Source organism: Rana temporaria, chromosome 4 (genome assembly GCF_905171775.1).
Source record: "Rana temporaria chromosome 4, aRanTem1.1, whole genome shotgun sequence".
Taxonomy (NCBI): Eukaryota; Metazoa; Chordata; class Amphibia; order Anura; family Ranidae; genus Rana; species Rana temporaria.
Genome location: NC_053492.1, coordinates 475765213 through 475790530, shown reverse-complemented (window position 1 = coordinate 475790530; position 25318 = coordinate 475765213). Strand labels below are relative to the sequence as shown.

General features: G+C 48.5%; 1 protein-coding gene across 1 annotated transcript in view; it reads left to right on the top strand.

Moving 5' to 3' along the window:
• GLP1R (glucagon like peptide 1 receptor) overlaps positions 1–25318 on the top strand; it is a 164799-nt gene that overhangs the window by 71249 nt on the left and 68232 nt on the right. The window lies entirely within an intron of this gene.

The following is a 25318-nucleotide window of genomic DNA, read 5'->3' as shown; positions in this document are numbered from 1 at the left end:
AATATTAACCACTTGAGGACCCCTTCACGCCAATATACGTCCGCAGAATGGCACGGCTGGGCACAAGCACTTACAGGTACGTTGCCTTTAAGTGCCCAGCCGTGGGTCAGAAGCTCCGCGACCGCGCCTGCGGGACCCGATCGCCGCCGGTGTCCCGCGATCGGGTCACAGGAGCTGAAGAACGAGGGAGAGGTGAGTGTAAACAAACCTTCCCCGTTCTTCTCTGTGGCTTGTCACTGATCGTCTGTTCCCTGATATAGGGAACGACGATCAGTGACGTCACGCGTCCAGCCACGCCCCCCTACAGTAAGAAACACACAATAGGACACACTTAACCCCTTTAGCGCCCCCCTAGTGGTTAACCCCTTCACTGCCAGTGTCATTTTCACAGTAATCAGTGCACTTCTATAGCACTTTTTGCTGTGAAAATGACACTGGTCCCAAAAATGTGTCAAAGGTGTCCGATGTGTCCGCCATAATGTCGCAGTCACGAAAAAATCGCTGATCTCCGCCATTAGTAGTAAAAAAAAAATATATATTAATAAAAATGCAATAAAACTATCCCCTATTTTGTAGACGCTATAACTTTTGCGCAAACCAATCAATAAACGCTTATTGCGATTTTTTTTTACCAAAAATATGTAGAAGAATACGTATCGGCCTAAACTGAGGAAAACATTTTTTTTTATATATTTTTGAGATTTTTATTATAGCTAAAAGTAAAAAATATTCCACTTTTTTTTTTTAATTGTAGCTCTATTTTCGTTTAATAGCGCAAAAAATAAAAACCGCAGAGGTGATCAAATACCACCAAAAGAAAGCTCTATTTGTGGGGAAAAAAGGACGCCAATTTTGTTTGGGAGCCACGTCGCACAACCGCGCAATTGTCAGTTAAAGCGACGCAGTGCCGAATCGCAAAAAGGGGCCTGGTCCTTTACCTGCATAATGGTCCGGGGCTTAAGTGGTTAATGTATTCTGTCCTTTAGAATGCATTAATGCTTAAACCCTGAAACACTTAAACGTGTCTAGCGTTTAGGCGCGTCTAGACACACTTAGGCGCATTGCACAGTTTTTCTTCAGCTCCCCTCCTGAAGGCGCTTTTGATGTTTTTTTTTTTTTTTTCAGCTCGTAAATGTTCCTCTTCTAATACGCCCGTGAACACCTAGGTGTGCATAGACATATAGGGGCAGATCCACATACCTTTACACCTGCGCCGCGTATCAGAGATACGCTACGCCGCCGTAACTTTTCCGGCTTTGGTTCGAATCCTGAAAGCTTGCGCGCCGAAAGTTACGGCGGCGTAGTGTATCTCTCGGCGTGTAATTCAAATCGGCGGGTAGGGGGCGTGATTCATTTAAATGAAGCGCGTCCCCGCGCCGAATGAACTGCGCACGCGTCGTTCCGAAATTTACCGCCGTGCTTTGCACGAAATGACGTCGCAACGACGTCATTTTTTTAACTTAGACGTGACTTACGTCCATCCCTATTCACGGACGACTTACGCAAAAAAAAAATTATTCAAATTTCGATGCGGGAACGACGGCCATACTTTAACATGGCAAGTCTATCTATACGCCGCAAAATAGCAGCTTTAACTATACGCCGGGAAAAGCCGACTAGAGACGACGTAAGAGAATGCGAGGGCCGCGCGTACAATCGTGGATCGTCGGAAAAAGCTCATTTGCATACCCAACGCGGAAAACGACGCAAACTCCACCCAGCGGACGCCGAAGTATTGCACCTACGTTCCGAAGGCGTACAAAGCCATACGCCTGTCGGATCTTACTCAGATGCCGTCGTATCTTGGTTTGAGGATTCAAACTAAAGATACGACGCAGGAAATTTGAAAGTACGCCGGTGTATCAGTAGATACGCCGGCGTACTCTCTCTGTGGATCTGCCCCATAGGCTAACATAGAGGTTAAAAATGGGGGGGTGTAATGGCACTTGCAAATATCATCAAAACTAAATAATAATAACAATTACTAATGATGAAAAACATGTGCGATCCAATACTGATTTCTTTAAATATTAAATCCACTACTTCCTATTTGTCTAAATGTGTTCCACTCCAAATGACATCAAAGAACCGCCCAACATCAATAATAATAATGTGGAGGGTGATAAGAGTGAAAATATAATAAAAAATTACCTATTCAGGTAAACAAACATGCCAATAAAAGCACAGTGTTAATGAGGTGAAACCAAATATAATTAGGTAGATTCAGGTAGAGTTAGGCCGGCTTATCAGTAGATAAGCCGACCTAACTCAGAATCTACGCCGACTTATGTTTAGGCGTATGCTCAAACAGAGATACGCTTAAACATATCTAAGATACGATGGCTTGCGCCGTCCTATCTTAGATTGCAATATTTTGGATGGCCGCTAGGTGGCGCTTCCATTGCGATCGGCGTAGAATATGTAAATGAGTTGATACGCCGATTCACGAACGTATGCCCGGCCGCCGCCGCAGTAGTTTTACGCCATTTCCGTAAGGCATTAGCAGGCCTAAAGTTATTCCACCTATTAGGTGGAATAACAATGTTAAAGTATGGCCGCCGTTCCCGCCGCGAGATTCAAATTTTTTACGTTGTTTGCGTAAGTCGTCCACGAATCGGGATTTATGTAGTTTACGTCCACGTCAAAATCAATAGGCCCGTGCGGCGTACGTAGCCGCAATGCACACTGGGAAATGTAGGCGCCCAGCGCATGCGCAGTTAAAAAGAAAACGTAAAAAACGTGAGGTCAAGCCTCATTGCCATCAAACACGCCCCCCTGCAACACATTTGAATTTGGCGCCCTTACGCCCGCCCGCTTTAGGCTACACCGCCGTATATTAGCAGGCAAGTACATTGAGAATCATGTACTTGCCTAGCTAACTTACGGCGGCGTAGCCTAAACACGCTAAGCTACGTCGCCGCAAGTTTAGGCACATCTACTTGAATCTACCTACCGTATTTATCGGCGTATACCGCGCACTATTTTGCCCTGAAAATCAGGGCAAAATCGTGGGTGCGCGATATACGCCGATACCCGCTTTCCCGCCATGAGTTTGAATACTGCGCCCGCATATAGCGAGCGCAGTACACTCGTGAATCTTCGGCCAGTCTCGGCGCCTCTCGTACTGACGTCCTGACGTCCTGAGCGTACAGGACGTCAGTGCGAGAGGCGCCCGAGCCTGCCCGAAGATTCACGAGTGTACTGCGCTCGCTATATGCGGGCGCAGTATTCAAAGTCGTGGCGGGAAACGAGCGAGAGGACGCCGCCGAAGATGGACGCCGGACCCGCCGAAGATGGACGCCGGACCCGCCGAAGATGGACGCCGGACCCGCCGAAGATGGACACCGGACCCGCCGAAGATGGACACCGGACCCGCCGAAGATGGACACCGGACCCGCCGAAGATGGACACCCGACCCGCCGAAGACAGACGCCGGACCCGCCGAAGAGGACACCCGAAGCCGCAGAAGGACGCCGGACCCGACGAGGCCGCAGATGGACGCCGCGCAAGACATCAAAACTGTAAGTACAAAAAAACTAAAAATCTTTTTTTCCCACAGGATTGGGGGCGCGCGGTATACGCCAGAGCGCGTTATACCGCGATAAATACGGTAATTAAACCTAAAAATTTAGATAGTACTTGGCAAATAGTTTCTTCATAAACTAAATAAAAATATGTGATGGTAAATTGTGAATAAGAAAAAATCCAATACAGTGATCCATTCACTAAAAGTGAATAATATGTGCAATACATAATAAAATAGAGGTACAATAAAAAATATGTAGGAAAAGATATAAATTTTAAAAAGAAATGTTCAATAACATGCATGGGTGAAAACAACCCAGTCCATAGAATATCTGCAGTGCAGGTGTCCCAAAAAATCCACCACGGGGTGTGTCATAAAAAATGTAAATAAATATGAATGCAAAATCAAGTGAAAAATAACAGCGTGTCCAGAGCACAATCGTGCGGAATAAATCAAGTCCAATAATTAAAAAGATATAATGATCATAAATTCTAAAGTGCATAAGTGCTCCACTGATGATCGAATTCCACAGCCTGCTTCAGTGCTTGATAATAGATGTGCACACGTGCTTGCAACCACCAGGCTATCCACAGTGTAGAGATTCAAATGAATGTTAACACCAGCCCCTTACCTTTAAGAGGCTTGTATAAAGCCTATAATAATGCTGGTACCAGCGTATCCCACAGATATCCTGCTGTTCCAATTCCACATGAGAAGGCTCACTCAGGTCCCAGCGATGGCACTCAAACAAAAGATATGGAAGCCTCCATAGTGTAAAATCATTCACAATTTATTTAAAAAAAAGAAAGGTAACACTTACAAAACAAAGCTGTAGGAGGGTTGCTGGTGACGTCATCCACTCGCGACCGCAGAGCGGAGACACTCTGTCCTATGCACATGCATATGCTGTTGTTACAGCTTTGTTTTGTAAGTGTTACCTTTCTTTTTTTTTTTATAAATTGTGAACGATTTTACACTATGGAGGCTTCCATATCTTTTGTTTGAGTTTGATGCTGGGGGTGTAGGCTGAAGAAGAGCCCATCCTGACGCATGCTGGGGGTGTAAGCTGAGGAAGAGCCCATCCTGATGCATGCTGGGGCTGCAGACTGAGAAAGAGCCCATCCTGATGCATGCTGGGGGTGCAGGCTGAGGAAGAGCCCGTCCTGATGCATGCTGGGGGTGCAAGCTGGGGAAGAGCCCGTCCTGATGCATGTTGGGGGTGCAAGCTGAGGAAGTAGGGTGCCCACTTCCCTTCATTCCGGGACAATACAATGTCCCGGAATGAAATAGAGGACACAGCCACCCCCTACTAACTAATAACTACATTTCCTTTTCGGAACTGGTTGCTAGTGCCAGCACTGCCTGGCATCTTGCAACCAGTGACAATTTACTCTCAGACAGTGAGGCCGAGAGCGAGGCCTGCGCCTAGTGCAGCACTGCTGTCCCCACCCACCTCGGCACCTCCTCCTTCTCCGGGAACCCATTAGCAAGCAGCAGGGACTGGTGTGATCTTCACTCTCCAGATAGTGACACCACTCCTTTCCTTCTATGCACAGGGCTCATGCAGAGGGAGTAACAGTAGCACTGCATCTGGTGGCAGGCTATGGGTGGCAAGCGGCACTGCATCTGGTGGCAAGTGGCACATTCACCTGACAAATAACCCACCGCCAAATTCCCCATCAACCCCCGAGACTACATTTCCCCCCCCCCATCTTTTTTTTGGGAAGGTGAGAGAGGGGTGTGTCCCTGAATGGCAGTTTGGAAATGTGGTCACCCTATGAGGAAGAGCCCGTCCTGACGCATGCTGGGGGTGCAAACCGAGGAAGAGTCCGTCCTAATGCATGTTGGGGGTGCAAGCTGAGAAAGGGCCCGTCCTGACGCATGCTGGGGGTGAAGGGTGAGGAAGAGCCCGTCCTGACACATGCGGGGGGTGCAGGCTGAAGAAAAGCCCATCCTGACGCATGCTGGGGGTGTAAGCTGAGGAAGAGCCCATCCTGATGCATGCTGGGGGTGCAAGCTGAGGAAGAGCCCACCCTGATGCATGCTGGAGGTGCAAGCTGAGGAAGAGCCCACCCTGATGCATGCTGGGGGTGCAAGCTGAGGAAGAGCCCACCCTGATGCATGCTGGGGGTGCAGGCTGAGGAAAAGCCCATCCTGATGCATGCTGGGGGTGTAAGCTGAGGAAGAGCCCATCCTGACGCATGCTGGGCGTGAAAACTGAGGAAGAGCCCACCCTGAGGCATGCTGGGGGTGCAGGCTGAGGAAAAACCCCTCCTGACGCATTCTGAGGGTGCAGGCTGAGGAAGAGCCCGTCCTGACGAATGCTGGGGGTGCAAGCTGAGAAAGAGCCGGTCCTGACACATGCTAGGGGTGCAAGCATTAGGAAGAGCCCATCCTGACACATGCTAGGGGTGCAAGCATTAGGAAGAGCCCATCCTGACACATCCTGGGGGTGCAGGCTGAGGAAGAGCCCATCCTGACACATGCTGGGTTTGCAGGCTAAGGAAGAGCCCATCCTGACACATCCTGGGGGTGCAGGCTGAGGAAGAGCCCATCCTGACACATCCTGGGGGTGCAGGCTGAGGAAGAACCCATCCTGGCTTATTCTATGCAATCTATGCAATGTAGAGAAGGTAAATAACCTCAAACACCGCGCATCATCAGAGCCCAATAGTCACTGCAGTGAGAGCAGCCTCAGCAGGGGTCCATCCAGGCCACACCCATCACGTTTCACACTTCCAATGGCCAAGTTTCATAGGTGGGACGAAACGTGTCAGGGTGCGAGATAATGCGTGTTGCACAATTTAGTGCGTTTTCGCACGTTTGCAGAATCATGGCCAGAAACCCGCATTTCTCCTCCGCCTTTCTGCTTCGCCCAAGTGTGAACGGGGGCTTCACAGGCTGAAGAGAAAAGGGCCAAATGCCTGTAAAAGCCGTCTTCTTTACTCCTAGCGTGCCTAACACCTTCTAGAGATGAAAGTAAATTGAATAAACCCGCCGATTTTAGCACAGCCGCAGTGTTTGCTGAACGGCATTAGTAGCGGACCGCTTGGCTTCAGCCTGGAATTATTTTATAAATTGAGGGCTAGATTCATAAAGGAGTTACGTCGGCGTATCTCCAGATACGCCGTCGTAACTCCGAATGCGGGCCGTCGCATCCCGGCGCCTGATTCATAGAATCAGATACGCCTCAATGTTGCCTAGATACGAGCGGCGTAAGTCTCCTACGCCGTCGTATCTTAGGGTGCATATTTACGCTGGCCGCTAGGTGGCGCTTCCATTGATTTCCGCGTAGAATATGCAAATGAGCTAGATACGCCGATTCAGAAACGTACGTGCGCCACGCATTGTTTTACGCCGTTTACTTAAGACTTTTTCCGGCGTAAAGTTACCCCTGCTATATGAGGCGTAGCCAATGTTAAGTATGGACATTGGGACAGCGTCGAATTTTGCGTTGTTTATGTCGTTTGCGTAAGTCGTACGCGAATAGGGCTGTGCGTAAGTTACGTTCACGGCAAAAGCATTGACTATTTGCGGCGTAATTTCGAGCATGCGCACTGGCATACTTTCACGGACGGCGCATGCGCCGTTCGTTAAAAGCGTCAATTACGTGGGGTCACGATTAATTAGCATACAACACGCCCCCTACCAGTCTATTTTGAATTAGGCGGGCTTACGCCGACCCATATACGCTACGCCGCCGTAACTTCGGGCGCAAATTCTTTCAGAATACGGGACTCGCCTCTCAAAGTTACGGCGGCGTAGCGTATATGAGATGCGCTACGCCCGCCTAAAGATAGGCGATTCTTACTGAATCTAGCCCTGAGATTTTAAACTCAAGTAGCCATATTCACGTAGTTTGGCGTATCTTTAAGCCGGCATAGCGCAGCTCATTTGCACTACACCGACGTAAAATAGAGAGGCAAGTACAGTATTCACGAAGCACTTGCTCCGTAAGTTACGTCGGCGTAGCGCAAATGGGCCGGCGTAATTCAAAGTAGGCATGTAGTGGGCGGGCTACATTTAAATTAACCGTGACCCCATGTAAATGAAAGCCGTTCATACGGCGCATGCGCGCGCATGCTCAGAATCACGTCGCAAATACTCAATGCTTTCGACGTGAACATAACCTACGCCCAGCCCCATTCACGTACGCTTACGCAAACGACGTAAAATACGACGGCTGTTCCATCGTCCATACCTTGCATGGGCTGCGCCATCTTTTTGGTGGTTTATCTTTACGCCGGCGTATGTCTTACGTAAACGGCATATTTTACTGCGACGGGCGTACGTACATTCGTGAATCGGCGTATCTTGCTCATTTACATATTTGACGCGTAAATCCACGTACACGCCCCTAGCGGCCAGCGTAAATATGCACATAAGATACGACGGCGTAGGGGACTTACATCGGTGGTATCTTGGCCAAATTTAAGCGTATCTGGTTTCCAGAATACGCTTAAATATACGACGGCGCTCATTCGGACTTACGACCGTGTATCTACTGATACGCCGTCGTAAGTCTACGTGAATCTGGGCCAAGGTCAGACAAGTCCAACAAAATATCAACCAAAAAAAAAAGCACAAACTTCTCTAAGTGTTATGGGGAAACTTTTCCATTACTGTGTAAATGAACGTTCGGGAACTGGCCGCGCCGCAGAATTCGGCCTCGGCGGCCTCGGGGGAGAAACAACGGTCAAAAGGCAAATCCGAAATGTTTATGATCTGTTATCGCCCGCTCTGTGCGGATCGCCGCTGGGGGGAGGGGGGGGGGGAATACTCCGCGTACAAAACCCACGCTGTACAAAGCGCGGCTGAAAGGATAATAAGAAAAGGTAAAAGTTCCCCCTCCGGGTGCGGACGTCTTCTACAAATACAATGTGACATCCAGAGAAACAATAAACACTTTTAAATGTAAAGTAATGAGAACAGTCGAAGGGTGAGGGAGGGGGGAGGGGAGGTCGCATTTATATGGCGGGTTGTGTAAATTTCTTCTGCAATTTCACTTTAGAAATTACGCAATTTGCAGGTGCGTTCTCGCCGCTTGCGTCGGTGGTTGCGACTCTTATTGCTGTGCGCGGCGGTGCCCGGGTCAGCTTATCACAAATTCTCAGAGCTGTTACATTGTTACATAGTCAGGTTTAATAAAAAAAAAGACACAAATGTATCGAGTTTAACTGTTTCGCACCCTCTGAAGGGCCGCTGGCAGTGGCGGCCCGTCCATAGAGGGCGCACGGGCGCCGCCTCCCCTATCCATGCGCCCGGCCCCCTGACTTACATATCAGAGTGACGTACCATGGATTCTAATGCGGACAGGGCCGCCATCAGGAATTTTGGGGCACCTTACACAGCTTCAGGCATGGGCCCCCTGAAGCAGAGAACCGCGGGGGGGGGGGCGCAAATTAAGAAGCGGGGGGAGAGTGTCGCTAATTGAGAAGCAGGGTGTTGATGCAAGTTGAGAGGTGGGGGGCGTGTCGCAAGTTGAGAAAGGGGGGGCGCAGCAAATTTTGAGAATGGGGGCCGCCGCGAATCGAGAAGCGTGGGGGGGGGGGGGGCTGCCGTCGTGGATTAAGGAGGTTGGGGGGGCTTTGGGTGCTGACAAACCAGAAAAAAAAGGGGGATGCCATCCGGGGCCCTGGGGACCACCGGGCCCTTTAGAGGTGGGCGGGCTTTAGGTGCTGACGAACAAGAAAAAGGGGGGATGCCATCCTGGGCCATGGGGACCACTGGGCCCCTTAGAGGTGGGGGGGCTTTGGGTGCTGACGGAAAAAAAATTGGGGGATGCCATCAGGGGCCCTGAGGACCACCGGGCCCCTTAAAGGTCTGGGGGCTTTGGGTGCTGACGGAAAAAAAAGGGGGGATGCCATCAGGGGCCCTGGGGACCACCGGGCCCCTTAGAGGTGGGGGGGCTTTGGGTGCTGACGAAAAAACAAAAGGGGGATGCCATCCGGGGCCATGGGGACCACCGGGCCCCTTAGAGGTCGGGGGGAGGTGCTTTGGGTGCTAACGGAAAAAAAAAGGGGATGCCATCCGGGGCCATGGGGACCACCGGGCCCCTTAGAGGTCGGGGGGGCTTTGGGTGCTGACGAAAAAACAAAAGGGGGATGCCATTCGGGGCCATGGGGACCACCGGGCCCCGTAGAGGTCAGGGGGGGGCTTTGGGTGCTGACGGAAAAAAAAAATCAGGGGATGCCATCTGGCGACCACCGGGCCCCTTAGAGGTCAGGGGGGCTTTGGGTGCTGATGAAAAAAAAATGGGGGATGCCATCCGGGGGCCCTGGGGACCACCGGGCCCCTTAGAGGTCGGGGGGACTTTGGGTGCTGATGAAAAAAAAATGGGGGATGCCATCCGGGGGCCCTGGGGACCACCGGGCCCCTTACAGGTGTACTGCCTGTACCCCCCTGATGGCGGCCCTGAATGCGGGTGGGGGGGGATTTGAAGCACATGATTAGAGCCAGAGGCTCTAGTAGGCTTCAAAAAAAAAGAGTGGCCTCGGAGTGCAGAACCCGCCCAGTTGTGTAAGGATAGCAAATAGATTTCAGGAGGCAGGTCGTGAAACCTGTTCTGCTTCCCGATTGGCCAAAGAATCAGGTGATTCTATTGGATGCCTAGCGCTTTTGGCGGAAGAGGAGACACACGCGACGAAGGAAGCGGAGCCAATACCAGAGCCGCCGCTGTACGCACACCAGGAGAGGTCACCACAGCCATGCGCAAAAGTTATAGCGTCTACAAAATATGGAAAAGATTTTTTTTATTGTTTTTACTGGTAATGGCGGCGATCTGCGAACTTTAGCGGGACTGCGACATTGTGGAGGACAAATCTAAGTGACAGTTTTTGGGGAGCAGTGACTCCAATACAGTGATCAGTGCTATAAAATGCACTGAATTACTGTATAAATGACACTGGCAGGGAAAGGGTTTTGGGGGTTTGTGCTAGAAAATGTAATATGCCGGGGGGGATTTGTGCTAGGAGGGGAATATTTTTTTTGGGGGGAGGCTTATTGCTAGGAGAGGACATTTGGGGGGGATTTGTGCTAAGAGGGGAATTAATATTATTATTTTTTTTGGGGGGGGGGGGGTTTAGTGCTAGGAGAGGACATTTGGAGGGGATTTGTGCTAGGAGGGGAATCATTTTTTTTGGGGGGGGGGTTAGTGTTAGGAGAGGACATTTGGAGGAGATTTGTGCTAGGAGGGGGATTTTTTTTGGGGGGGGGCTTAGTGCTAGGAGAGGGCATTTGGAGGAGATTTGTGCTAGGAGGGGGATTTTTTTTGGGGGGGGGGGGGGGTTTAGTGCTAGGAGAGGACATTTGGAGATTTGTGCTAGGAGGGGGATTTTTTTGGGGGGGGGGGGGCTTAGTGCTAGGAGAGGACATTTGGAGGGGATTTGTGCTAGGAGGGGGATTTTTTTTGGGGGGGGGGGGGCTTAGTGCTAGGAGAGGACATTTGGAGGGGATTTGTGCTAGGAGGGGGATTTTTTTTGGGGGGGGCTTAGTGCTAGGAGAGGACATTTGGAGGGGATTTGTGCTAGGAGGGGGATTTTTTTGGGGGGGGGGTTTAGTGCTAGGAGAGGACATTTGGAGATTTGTGCTAGGAGGGGGATTTTTTTGGGGGGGGGGGCTTAGTGCTAGGAGAGGACATTTGGAGGGGATTTGTGCTAGGAGGGGGATTTTTTTTGGGGGGGGGGGCTTAGTGCTAGGAGAGGACATTTGGAGGGGATTTGTGCTAGGAGGGGGATTTTTTTTGGGGGGGGGGCTTAGTGCTAGGAGAGGACATTTGGAGGGGATTTGTGCTAGGAGGGGGATTTTTTTGGGGGGGGGGGGGCTTAGTGCTAGGAGAGGACATTTGGAGGGGATTTGTGCTAGGAGGGGGATTTTTTTGGGGGGGGGGCTTAGTGCTAGGAGAGGACATTTGGAGGGGATTTGTGCTAGGAGGGGGATTTTTTTTGGGGGGGGGGTTTAGTGCTAGGAGAGGACATTTGGAGATTTGTGCTAGGAGGGGGATTTTTGGGGGGGGGGGGGGGGCTTAGTGCTAGGAGAGGACATTTGGAGGGGATTTGTGCTAGGAGGGGGATTTTTTTTTGGGGGGGGGGGCTTTAGTGCTAGGAGAGGACATTTGGAGGGGATTTGTGCTAGGAGGGGGATTTTTTTTTTGGGGGGGGGCTTAGTGCTAGGAGAGGACATTTGGAGGGGATTTGTGCTAGGAGGGGGATTTTTTTTTTGGGGGGGGGGCTTAGTGCTAGGAGAGGACATTTGGAGGGGATTTGTGCTGGGATGGATGATACATAATATATATTTTAAAGCTGTGCAACATATTTATTGTGTCGTTTATGTTCTTATCATCAATTTTACATGTTTCCTGATTAATATAGAAGATATATTAAGTAATTATCTAAATTGCCATTATCTCATAATTTATTGAAATTCATTTAATTTAATTTATTGTAGTCATTATGCCAATATGATTCCTCCTCCATCATACTTTCACTCCCCTCCTCATTTAGTAATTGGTGGAGTGTGGGAATTTCTCTCCTCCCCCTTCTTCACGTCCTTTTCCTTATATTTAATGAGTGTATATATATATATATGGTGCATCTATTATGTACTGTATACATATTTATACCTGTCTTTACCTAAGTGACCCACGTCCCTCTATATGTGTGGGGTTTTTCTGTACGTACTGTATATATTATTATTATTATTATTATTATTATTTTTTTTACTGTATTATTATTATTATTTTTTTTTACTGTATTATTATTTGCATGTATTATTACTATATTAATTTGTGTGTGTGTATATTATTATTATTATTATTATTATTATTATTATTATTATCATGTATTACTATATTATTAATTTACGTGTGTGTATATTATTATTATAATTTTTTTTTGACTGTTTTATTATTATTATTTGCATGTATTATTACTATATTATTAATTTTTGTGTGTGTGTATATTATTATTATTATTATTATTAGCATGTATTACTATATTATTAATTTACGTGTGTGTATATTATTATTATTACTATTTTTACTGTATTATTATTATTATTATTTGCATGTATTATTACTATATTATACATTTTTGTGTGTGTATATTATTATTATTATTATTATTATTATTATTAGCATGTATTACTATATTATTAATTTACATGTGTGTATATTATTATTATTATTATTTTTTTTACTGTATGATTTTTATTATTTGCATGTATTATTACTATATTATTAATTTTTGCGTGTGTATATTATTATTAGCATGTATTACTATATTATTAATTTTTGTGTGTGTATATTATTATTATTATTTGCATGTATAATTACTATATTATAAATTTTTGTGTGTGTATATTATAATTATTATTATTATTATTATTATTATTATTATTATTATTATTTTTACTGTATTATTATTATTATTATTATTATTATTATTATTATTATTATTTGCATGTATTATTACTATATTATACATTTTTGTGAGTGTATATTATTATTATTATTAGCATGTATTACTATAATATTAATTTTTGTGTGTGTATATTATTATTATAATTATTATTAGCATGTATTACTATAATATTAATTTTTGTGTGTGTATATTATTATTATAATTATTATTAGCATGTATTACTATATTATTAATTTACGTGTGTGTATATTATTATTATTATTTTTTTTACTGTATTATTATTATTATTATTATTATTATTATATTATTATTTGCATGTATTATTACTATATTATTAATTTTTGTGTGTGTATATTAATACACATATGGAATATTAAATGGTTGCTTAATATTTTATGTTTTGTGTTGACATTTGTTTACATCATAACTTTATATCATATTTATGTCATGCTTGACTCATTATGTTTCTGAGCTATATATGTGTTTTTTTTTTTTTTTTTTTATCAGTATTTTTTTTATTAGTGTTGCTTCATTAACTTGATCAAATTCATTGCCAAGTTCCCTTTTATTTCCTTTGATTGACCCATTATCATTAACCACTTGCCTACCGGGCATTTAAACCTCCCTTCCTGCCCAGACCAATTTTCAGCTTTCAGCGCTGTCGCAATTTGAATGACAATTGCGCGGTCGTGCTACACTGTACACATATGATATTTATTTTTCACACAGATAGAGCTTTCTTTTGGTCATATTTAATCACCTCTGGGGGTTTTCTATGTTTTCCTAAACAAACAAAAAAAAAAGGCAGAAAATTTTGAAAAAAACAAACATTTTTCATAGTTTGTTATAAAATATAGCAAACAGGTAACATTTCTCCTTCATTGATATGCGCCGATGAGGCTGCACTGATGGGCTGCAATGATGGGCACTAATAGGAGGCACTGATAGGGACTTATAAGGTGGCACTGATGGGCACTGATAGGTGGCACTAATGGACAGGGCCGCCATCAGGAATTTTGGGGCCCCTTACACAGCTTCAGGCATGGCCCCCCTGGAGGAGAGAACCAGGGGGGGGGGGGTGCTGCTGCCACAAATTGAGAAGCGGGGGGAGTGTTGCAAGTTGAGAAGCGGGGAGGCCCTGAATTGAGAATGGGGGGGTGCTGCCGCCGCAAATTAAGGTTGGGGGGGCTTTGGGTGCTGATGAAAGAAAAAGGAGGATGCCATTCTGCAGGGCCCTGGAGAACACCAGGTCGAAATCAGGGACAGTCCCTCAAATTCAGGGACAGTTGGGAGCTATAGGTAACACTGATAGGCAGCACTGGTGATGACTCTGAGGCACTGATTGGTGGCACTGGTAGGTGGCGCTGTTGTGCACTGCTAGGTGGCACAGGTGGGCATAGATCACTTGGCGGCAGCTCTCCGTGATCGGGACCGATGTCCCTCTGACAGCCGCCGGTGATCGGCTTTTTTTTTTTCTCCTCATGCTAACAAATAGTCGATTACCGGCTCTGTTTACATCACATGGCTGACAGCTGATCACATGGCAAGGGGTCACAATCGACCCCTTAGGCTGCATTCACACCTCCGCGACAAGCAACGCCGTGTACGCGGCGTATTTTGCCGCGAATAGTGTATCTTTTTTTTTTTTTTTTTTCAAATCCTTCCCATTGCTTTGTATGGCCGAACGCCAATGTCGCCTGAAAAAAAGGGTCCGGGACTTTTTTTCAGGCGACAGGCGTACGGCGTCTATGAGATGTGAACCATCTCCATAGACAGCAATGGGAATTCTCCCCTCTAGCGGCACAAGCGTCCGGCGTCGGGCGTTTTGTCTCCTAGATGTGAATGGGCTCTAAATCTGATCTGTGATCAGCCGAGTCTCATAGACTGGCTGATCACAGTGCAGGCCCTGCAGGGGGCGCACAGGCTGCTCAAGCACGGGAGGACGTCATATGACAGCTTTCCAGCAAAGTAAGTCAGTGCTGTAGCCGCCATTCAGCTATAACGCGGACGGGAGGGGGTTAAGATTGGCCCCTTTTGTATACACTCTCTATATAATGATGCCTATGGTCCTGTCAAGTTAGCTTGAGAAAGGAGAGCGCAGCTGGCGTACCATTCACAGCGTGCATGCTCGTGAAACGCGTTGTATTACTGGACACGTCATCCTTCCTCATTAGAAAAGGTAATATGATGGGGGGCGGGGGGAATTTGTGCGAGGAGGGTATTTTTTTTTGCTGGGGGAGGGGGGCTGGATTTATTCTAGCAGGCATAATTGAAGAAATTTGTGCTAGGATGGGGGAATGGGGAGAATTTGAGCTGGGAGGGGGGATTTAAAGTGGGGGTAGAGAATTTGTACTTAGGGGGGGGATTTTTTTCGGGGGGTGGATTTGTGTTGGTGGGCAAAGATTTGTGCTGGGAAAAGGGTTTTAACAGGGGGGGTTTATTGGGAGGAGGGGGAATTTATTTTTAGGGGGTAAGCATGCAGATTAATGCTCATTTTTTTGGGGGGGGGGATTTTTGCTGACACAAACTGCTCATACATCTTTGCACGATTGTCCTGTGCTCCATGTGACCTTGTCCTGGCTCTGCCTTCCCTCCCCAGCTCCACCAATAAGCCTTTTCACTCCCCATCTCCTTCAATGAGCCTTCCCCTCCCCACCTCCATTAATGAGCCTTCCCCCCCCACCTCCATCAATGAGCCTTCCCTTCCCACCTCCATCAACGAGTCTTCCCTCCTCACCTCCATCAATGAGCCTTCCCTCCCCACCTCCATCAATGATCCTTCCCTCCCCACCTCCATCAATGAGCCTTCCCTCCTCACCTCCATCAATGAGCCTTCCCTCCCCACCTCCATCAATGAGCCTTCCCTCCCCACCTCCATCAATGAGCCTTCACTCCTCACCTCCATCAATGAGCCTTCCCTCCCCACCTCCATCAATGAGCCTTCCCTCCCCACCTCCATCAATGAGCCTTCCCTCCCCCACCTCCATCAATGAGCCTTCCCTCCCCCACCTCCATCAATGAGCCTTCCCTCCCCCACCTCCATCAATAAGCCTTCCCTCCCCACCTCCATCAATGAGCCTTCCCTCCCCACCTCCATCAATGAGCCTTCCCTCCCCACCTCCATCAATGAGCCTTCCCTCCCCACCTCCATCAATGAGCCTTCCCATCCCACCTCCATCAATGAGCCTTCCCTCCCCACCTCCATCAATGAGCCTTCCCTCCCCACCTTCATCAATGAACTTTTCCACCCCACCTTCATCAATGATCCTTCCCTCCCCACCTCCATCAATGAGCCTTCCCTCCCCACCTCCATCAATGAGCCTTCCCTCCCACCTCCATCAATGAGCCTTCCCTCCCACCTCCATCAATGATCCTTCCCTCCCCACCTCCATCAATGATCCTTCCCTCCCCACCTCCATCAATGAGCCTTTCCTCCCCACCTCAATCAATGAGCTTTCCCTCTCCACCTCCATCAATGATCATTCCCTCCCCACCTCCATCAATGAGCTTTCCCTCTCCACCTCCATCAATGAGCCTTCCCTCCCCACCTCCATCAATGAGCCTTCCCTCCCCACCTCCATCAATGAGCCTTCCCTCCCCCACCTCCATCAATGAGCCTTCCCTCCCCCACCTCCATCAATGAGCCTTCCCTCCCCCCACCTCCATCAATGAGCCTTCCCTCCCCACCTCCATCAATGAGCCTTCCCCTCCCCACCTCCATCAATGAGCCTTCCCCTTCCCACCTCCATCAATGAGCCTTCCCTCCCCACCTCCATCAATGATCCTTTCCTCCCCACCTGCATCAATGAACCTTCCCTCCCCACCTCCATCAATGAGTCTTTCCTCCTCACCTCAATCAATGATCCTTCCCTCCCCACCTCCACCAATGAGTCTTATCTCCCCACCTCCATCAATGAGCCTTCCCTCCCCATCTCCATCAATGAGCCTTCCCTCCCCACCTCCATCAATGAGCCTTCCCTCCTCGCCTCCATCAATGAGCCTTCCCTCCTCTTCTCCATCAATGATCCTTCCCTCCCCACCTCCATCAATAAGCCCGCCCCCCCCACCTCCATCAATGAGCTTTCCCTCTCCACCTCCATCAATGAGCCTTCCCTCCCCACCTCCATCAATGAGCCTTCCCTCCCCACCTCCATCAATGAGCCTTCCCTCCCCACCTCCATCAATGAGCCTTCCCCTCCCCACCTCCATCAATGAGCCTTCCCTCCCCACCTCCATCAATGAGCCTTCCCTCCCCACCTCCATCAATGAGCCTTTCCTCCCCACCTCCATCAATGAACCTTCCCTCCCCACCTCCATCAATGAGTCTTCCCTCCCCACCTCAATCAATGATCCTTCCCTCCCCACCTCCACCAATGAGTCTTATCTCCCCACCTCCATCAATGAGCCTTCCCTCCCCACCTCCATCAATGAGCCTTCCCTCCCCACCTCCATCAATGAGCCTTCCCTCCTCGCCTCCATCAATGAGCCTTCCCTTCCCACCTCCATCAATGAGCCTTCCCTCCCCACCTCCATCAATGAGCCTTCCCTCCCACCTCCATCAATGAGCCTTCCCTCCCACCTCCATCAATGATCCTTTCCTCCCCACCTCCATCAATGATCCTTCCCTCCCCACCTCCATCAATGAGCCTTTCCTCCCCACCTCAATCAATGAGCTTTCCCTCTCCACCTCCATCAATGATCATTCCCTCCCCACCTCCATCAATAAGCCCTCCCCCCCACCTCCATCAATGAGCTTTCCCTCTCCACCTCCATCAATGAGCCTTCCCTCCCCACCTCCATCAATGAGCCTTCCCTCCCCACCTCCATCAATGAGCCTTCCCTCCCCCACCTCCATCAATGAGCCTTCCCTCCCCACCTCCATCAATGAGCCTTCCCCTCCCCACCTCCATCAATGAGCCTTCCCCTCCCCACCTCCATCAATGAGCCTTCCCTCCCCACCTCCATCAATGAGCCTTCCCTCCCCACCTCCATCAATGATCCTTTCCTCCCCACCTGCATCAATGAACCTTCCCTCCCCACCTCCATCAATGAGTCTTTCCTCCTCACCTCAATCAATGATCCTTCCCTCCCCACCTCCACCAATGAGTCTTATCTCCCCACCTCCATCAATGAGCCTTCCCTCCCCATCTCCATCAATGAGCCTTCCCTCCCCACCTCCATCAATGAGCCTTCCCTCCTCGCCTCCATCAATGAGCCTTCCCTCCTCTTCTCCATCAATGATCCTTCCCTCCCCACCTCCATCAATAAGCCCGCCCCCCCCACCTCCATCAATGAGCTTTCCCTCTCCACCTCCATCAATGAGCCTTCCCTCCCCACCTCCATCAATGAGCCTTCCCTCCCCACCTCCATCAATGAGCCTTCCCTCCCCACCTCCATCAATGAGCCTTCCCTCCCCACCTCCATCAATGAGCCTTCCCTCCCCACCTCCATCAATGAGCCTTCCCCTCCCCACCTCCATCAATGAGCCTTCCCTCCCCACCTCCATCAATGAGCCTTTCCTCCCCACCTCCATAAATGAACCTTCCCTCCCCACCTCCATCAATTAGTCTTCCCTCCCCACCTCAATCAATGATCCTTCCCTCCCCACCTCCACCAATGAGTCTTATCTCCCCACCTCCATCAATGAGCCTTCCCTCCCCCACCTCCATCAATGAGCCTTCCCTCCCCACCTCCATCAATGAGCCTTGCCTCCTCACCTCCATCAATGAGCCTTCCCTCCCCACCTCCATCAATGAGCCTTCCCTCCCCACCTCCATCAATGATCCTTTCCTCCCCACCTGCATCAATGAACCTTCCCTCCCCACCTCCATCAATGAGTCTTTCCTCCTCACCTCAATCAATGATCCTTCCCTCCCCCCCCTCCACCAATGAGTCTTATCTCCCCACCTCCATCAATGAGCCTTCCCTCCCCATCTCCATCAATGAGCCTTCCCTCCCCACCTCCATCAATGAGCCTTCCCTCCTCGCCTCCATCAATGAGCCTTCCCTCCTCTTCTCCATCAATGATCCTTCCCTCCCCACCTCCATCAATAACCCCGCCCCCCACCTCCATCAATGAGCTTTCCCTCTCCACCTCCATCAATGAGCCTTCCCTCCCCACCTCCATCAATGAGCCTTCCCTCCCCACCTCCATCAATGAGCCTTCCCTCCCCACCTCCATCAATGAGCCTTCCCTCCCCACCTCCATCAATGAGCCTTCCCTCCCCACCTCCATCAATGAGCCTTCCCCTCCCCACCTCCATCAATGAGCCTTCCCTCCCCACCTCCATCAATGAGCCTTCCCTCCCCACCTCCATCAATGAGCCTTTCCTCCCCACCTCCATCAATGAACCTTCCCTCCCCACCTCCATCAATGAGTCTTCCCTCCCCACCTCCATCAATGAGCCTTCCCTCCTCACCTCCATCAATGTGCCTTCCCTCCTCACCTCCATCAATGATCCTTCCCTCCCCACCTCCATCAATGAGCCTTCCCTCCTCACCTCCATCAATGAGCCTTCCCTCCTCACCTCCATCAATAATCCTTCCCTCCCTACCTCCATCAATGAGCCTTCCCTCCCCACCTCCATCAATGATCCTTCCCTCCTCACCTCCATCAATGAGCCTTCCCCCCACCTCCATCAATGAGCCTTCACCAATTATGCTGAATGGGCTCTACCAAGAGCCCAAAAGTAACACATATTATAAAGATCCAATAAGATCTCCTCCTCTCCATATCTCACATAACACTTCCTGACTCTACCCTTACACTAAACAATTCCGAGTATCATTCTATGACTGCCTAACGCCATGAGATGATCTGACGTGTCACCGGCGGGAAGTCAAAGTCCGCCGGCGGTGGGGCTGGCTCTGGTAATTGGCATCCACTGAAGTCACAGGCTGGAACAATTTAAAAAGCAATTCACAGCTGAGCCTTCTAAACATATACAGAGAGTTCTAGAATGGAAACGCATAAAAAAAGTGTCTGTGAGCCAATCAGACATCGTATATGATAGCGTGCGATTATTTTCTCCCACCCTCTGGATAATCATACAGCAGCGGTTCCCAACCTCGGTCCTCAAGTACCCCCAACAGGCCATGCTTTGGGAATTTCTCTTAGATAAAATGGCTGTCCAAAACATCAAGACAGTGGGCCAGATTCAGAAAGATCAGCGGATCTTTCTGCTGGCGTAACGTATCTCATTTACGTTACGCCGGCGCAAGTTTTTCAGGCAAGTGCAGACCCAGAGAGGCAGACCTCCTCTCTGGGTCTGCCTCTGCACAGGAAGCCCAGCCTCTGCCTGACCCTTGACCCTACCGCTCATAGAAAATGCACAACTTGGTGGGTCAATTTTAGTGTTGAGCAGAATACGCCATATTCGATTTCGCGATATATCACGAATATATAGCCGAATATTCGAGAAATATTCGCTAAATTCGAATATTCATGATATTTTATCGAAATGAAATTTTTGCGAAATTTCGCTATTGCGATTGCGAAAATAATTGCGAAATTTCGACAACAGCGGAAGGAGCACCCTGATTGGCTCAGAATATTCGTGATATTTTGCACTCTGATTGGCTCAGAATATTCGTGATATTGTATCGAAATTTCGCAAAATGCGAATGCGATATTGATGGCGAAATTTCGACAACAGCGGAAGGAGCACTCTGATTGGCTCAGAATATTCGTGATATTTTGCACTCTGATTGGCTCAGAATATTCGTGATATTGTATCGAAATTTCGCAAAATGCGAATGCGATATTGATGGCGAAATTTCGACAACAGCGGAAGGAGCACTCTGATTGGCTCAGAATATTCGTGATATTTTATCGAAATTTCGCAAAATGCGAATGCGATATTGATTGCGGAATTTCGACAACTGCTGGCTCTGATGCAAAAGAAGGGCGGAGAAAATAATCGCGCAATATTCCTATTGCCGAATAATCGCAATGCGAATGTTCGGCAATATAAAATGATGGCTTCAGCTACTCGGCCCAAGCTCTCTAATCATACCAGCAATGCTTTTAGACGTCAATGGAGATCACTAGGATGTGATCTGTTCTAAAAATAAAATTGAATCGAATATTCGGAATAGCGAATATTGACCGCGAAATTCGAAATATTCGCGAATACTCGAATATGCCATATTCGAGCCGAATATTCGCAATACGAATATTCGTGAGCAACACTAGTCAATTTTTGTATTTACATGAAGACTATATAATGGGTGATGGTGGCAGGTAGGAACAGCTGCAGGAAATCTATATTCTGGGAACTAAAAAGTAATAGATGGGGGGAGGGGTACATTGGTATTTTTGCTATGGGTGCCAATGAGCCTTTTCCTGGCACTGACTAGAGGGATTATTTATACCGACGATGTCTCCGCCAACAAGGAGTGCTGATGAAGGACAATAGGAGCTGGCTACACAATCTTCTATGAATCCCAGGAAGGCGCGGAGTGCGGAGCGCGGACCACCATAATGGATCCCGGCTGGAAATGTTTTAGACAGAAAAGATCAGTAAACTCTGCAGGCTCGCTCTTTTTTGCTGGAACATTTCTAGCCGTGCTCCACTACAGCAGCGGCGGAAGACGACTGGAGAGAAGACGGAAGAAGGTGAGTACCTCCATTTTTTTTCTTCTGTGTACCCTGAGAAAGGGCGACTTGATCCGGAACATTGGAGGGTGGTAGAAAGTAGACGTGTGCAATTCGTTTAGTTCCAAATTTGTTTTTTTTTTAACAAATTTTGACAAATTAGTTAATTTCAAAATTTCCGAATTTTTTAATTTTCGAATTTTCAAGTTTTCAAGTTTTAAAATGTTCAAATTTTCTAGTTTTCAAATTTTAACGTTTTCACATTTTCAAATTGTCAAGTTTTAGATTTTCTGAATTTCCGAAATTCGTAAAAAAATTGAAATATTCAGAAATTTTGGAATTAACTAATTTAATTCCGAATTTTTCAATTTTCTAATTTTTCAATTTTCTAATTTTCAAATTTTCGAATTTTCAAATTTCCGAATTTTCAAATTTCCGAATTTTCAAATTACTGAAATTCGGAAAATCTAAAACTTGAAAACTTGAAAATTAGAAAATTTGAAAACTTGAAAATTTTTACATTTTAAAACTTGAAAACTTGAAAATTTTTACATTTTAAAACTTCAAGTTTTCAAATTTTCAAGTTTTAAAATGTTAAAATTTTCAAGTTTTCAACATTTTAACCACTTAAGACCCGGACCAAAATGCAGCTAAAGAACCTGGCCTCTTTTTGCGATTCGGCACTGCGTCGCTTTAACTGACAATTGCGCGGTCGTGCGACGTGGCTCCCAAACAAAATTAGCGTCCTTTTTTTTCCCACGAACAGAGCTTTCTTTTGGTGGTATTTGATCGCCTCTGCGGTTTGTATTTTTTGTGCTATAAACAAAAATAGAGCGACAATTTTGAAAAAAAAACAATATTTTTTCCTTTTTGCTATAATAAATACCCCCCAAAAATATATATAAAAAAAAAAATTTTTCCTCAGTTTAGGCCGATACGTATTCTTCTACATATTTTTGGTAAAAAAATCGCAATAAACGTTTATCGATTGGTTTGCGCAAAATTTATAGGGCCAGATTAACGTAGAATCGCGGCGGCGTAACGTATCCTAGATACGTTACACCGCCGCAATTTTTCATCGCAAGTGCCTGATTCACCAAGCACTTGCGATGAAAACCTACGCCGGCGGCCTCAGGCGCAAGGCGGGCCAATTCAAATGGGCGTGTGCCATTTAAATTAGGCGCGCTCCCGCGCCGGACCTACCGCGCATGCTCCGTTTCCGAACTCCCGCCGTGCTTTGCGCGAAGTGACGTAATTTTTTTGAACGGCGACGCGCCTAGCGTAATTCCGTATTCCCGGACGGCTTACGCAAACGACGTTATTTTTTAAATTTCGACGCGGTAACGACGGCCATACTTTACACAGCAATACGATTGCTGTGTAAAGTTAAGGCACCAAAAAAAACGACTAACTTTGCGACGGGAAACTAGACTAGCGGCGACGTAGCGAACGCGAAAAACCGTCGGGGATCGCCGTAACTCCTAATTTGCATACCCGACGCTGGTTTACGACGCAAACTCCCCCCAGCGGCGGCCGCGGTACTGCATCCTAAGATCCGACAGTGTAAAACAATTACACCTGTCGGATCTTAGGGATATCTATGCGTAACCTGATTCTATAAATCAGTCACATAGATAGAAACAGAGATACGACGGCGTATCAGCAGAAACGCCATTGTATCCCTTTTGTGAATCTGGCCCATAGTGTCCCACAAAATAGGGGATAGTTTTATTGCATTTTTATTAATAATTTTTTTTTACTACTAATTGCGGCGATCAGTGATTTTTTTCGTGACTGTGACATTACGGCGGACACATCGGACAATTTTGACACATTTTTGGGACCATTGTCATTTTCACAGCAAAAAATGCTATAAAAATGCACTGATTACTGTGAAAATGACAATTGCAGTTTGGGAGTTAACCACAAGGGGGCGCTGAAGGGGTTAAAGCGGAGTTCCACCCTCTTTTTTAACTTTAAAGCTTTGTATAGCATACTGCCCCCTTAAACATATTTGGCATGTGTTTTTTTTTTATTTTAAAAACTCACTTTGTTATCGCCGTGAGTTTCTTTCACCCGCCGCGGCGCAGCGCTGCTATACCTCCTGGGACATGTTTGTGATCAATCCCAGGAGGCAGGGCTGAAGGATCGCCACTGTTTCAGCTCGAGCGAGCCGGCTGGAGGGCGGGCGGAGGCGGAGAGATGTTTAACAGCCCCGCCCACCGCCAAGGGAAGCATTGCGGTTGTCTTTGAAACATGCGGTCCCACCCCCTGTCACTCTCAGGATCCCAGCAATAATCTGGCCGCTGGATGAATGTGGGCGGGGTATCAGGAGGGGGGGGACCGTGCGGCAGTGTGGGCTCCTCAATGCTGGCTGGGATGAAGATGACAGCAGCCGGGGGTGTGTGTCCAGCCTGTCATCAGTGTTAGCAGAGATCAAACCATGTGTGTGCTGCCTGCTAGAGCTACACCAATATACAGCCCCACCCCTGTCATCTCAATCCTGCCTGTCACCAACCCCTGTCATCTCCATCCTCCCTGTCACCGACCCATGTCATCTCCATCCTCCCCGTCACCCACCCCTGTCACCTCCATCTGTCATCTCCATCCTCCCCGTCACCCACCCCTGTCATCTCCATCCTCCCTGTCACCCACCCCTGTCACCTCCATCTGTCATCTCCATCCTCCCCGTCACCCACCCCTGTCATCTCCATCCTCCCTGTCACCCACCCCTGTCACCTCCATCTGTCATCTCCATCCTCCCCGTCACCTAGGGTGACCACATTTCCAAACTGCCATTCAGGGACACCCCCCCCCCCCCCAAAAAAAATACGTTTTTTTACATATTTTTTTGCCAGTTTTGGGGGCAGGGGCGTATCATGAAATCAGCGGGCCCGTGACAGGGGACTGGGTGACAGGGGACTGGGTGACAGAGGGCTGGGTGACAGAGGGCTGGGTGACAGAGGGACAGAGGACTGGGTGACAGAGGACTGGGTGACAGAGGGACAGAGGACTGGGTGACAGGGGACAGGGTGACAGGGGACAGGGTACTGGGTGACAGGGGAATGGGTGACAGGGGAATGGGTGACAGGGGAATGGGTGACAGGGGAATGGGTGACAGGTGACAGGGGACAGGGTGACAGGGGACAGGGTGACAGGGGAGTGGGTGACAGAGGGCTGGGTGACAGGGGACAGGGTGACGGAGGGCTGGGTGACAGGGGACTGGGTGACAGGGGACTGGGTGACAGGGGGCTGGGTGACAGGGGGCTGGGTGACAGGGGGCTGGGTGACAGGGGACAGGGTGACAGGGGACAGGGTGAAAGAGGGCAGGGTGACAGAGGGCTGGGTGACAGAGGGCTGGGTGACAGGGGAGTGGGTGACAGGGGAGTGGGTGACAGGGGAGTGGGTGACAGAGGGCTGGGTGACAGAGGGCTGGGTGACAGGGGGATGGGTGACAGAGGGCTGGGTGACAGGGGGCTGGGTGACAGGGGAGTGGGTGACAGAGGGCTGGGTGACAGAGTGTCTGGGTGACAGAGGAGCTGGGTGACAGAGGAGCTGGGTGACAGAGGAGCTGGGTGACGGAGAGCTGGGTGACAGAGGGACAGGGTGACAGAGTGACTGGGTGACAGAGGGACTGGGTGACAGAGGAGCTGGGTGACAGAGGAGCTGGGTGACAGAGGGACTGGGTGACAGAGTGGCTGGGTGACAGAGGGACTGGGTGACGGAGAGCTGGGTGACAGAGGGACTGGGTGACAGAGTGACTGGGTGACAGAGGGA